Below are 1,088 nucleotides of genomic sequence, written 5' to 3'. Positions count from 1 at the left end.
CAGTCACCAGTTTTTCCATAATTTTACAGAAGGACAGAAAGGCAAATAAACCATGTCAAAAACGTACCACCCCAGCGCTAGGCGGGCAGCTGTAATACACATATTAGTAAGAATGAATAAACTAAATAATAGATAAATAAATGAATGAATAAATAATACAGTGAGGGGTGTATGGACGTCAAGGAAATATAAGGAGTCAAGGAGATGTTAGATTGGGAACGAAATCAAAAGAAACTGGAGAGAGGAAAAGAGGCAGGAGAAGAGGACGACTATTAGAGGAGTAAGAGAGGCTAAGGAGATCAGCCATCAATTTGGAAGAATATAATGAAAAAATGAAAATATAAGAAGAAAAAATAATCACAGAAGAATATCATATGGCAGAAGATGAGGAGATGAAATCGAAGAGAAATCAAATCCAAAACGAATGACGATTAAAAATTGGAAAACAAAGATGATGAAAAAAAAAAAAACTCTATACGTAAGAGAGACTGAAGAAGTAAAATTATGTACGAAGTGGTGAGAAACTGGTGGAAGGAATGGAGGAAGGTTAAGAGGACGACCATCAGAGGAGAGAGAGAGAGGGAGGCTAAGGAGGCATCAGTCCACTCTCCTCACTGCTCAGACCTCGCGACCTATTATTTAACTCAACTTTCCCTGGCTCCTCCTCCTCCGACCACTACTACTACTCTCTCCTCTTTCGTTTACCCCCCCTCTCTCTCTCTCTCTCTCTCTCTCTCTCATCTTCTCCTCCTCCTCCTCCTCCTCTTCCTCCTTCCCCCATTCCTCTCCTTTCCCTCCCATTCCCTCTCCCACCTCCTGTCTCCTCCTGTTCCTCCCCTTTCCACCTCTCTCCTCCTCCTGTTCCTCCCTTTTTCATCACTTTCCTCTTCCCCTCCCTCTTCTTCTTGCCTACCTCCTCCTCTTCCTGCATCTGGAGCTTCACAGAGCCTCGGGGGATGGGGAAGGGTGGAGGGGGTGAGGGTGGGGGAGGGGGAAGGGGGTGGCCGAGTCTTTTGTTGGCAGTTCTGGTTTTCCGTCAAGCTGGAAGAGTTTTTATGATTTTCGTCAACTGCCCGAGATTATAATTT

Source organism: Coenobita brevimanus, chromosome 74 (assembly GCF_032717465.1).
Source record: "Coenobita brevimanus isolate Jiangsu-jjx chromosome 74, ASM3271746v2, whole genome shotgun sequence".
Lineage (NCBI taxonomy): Eukaryota > Metazoa > Arthropoda > Malacostraca > Decapoda > Coenobitidae > Coenobita > Coenobita brevimanus.
This window is presented reverse-complemented; position numbering follows the sequence as displayed.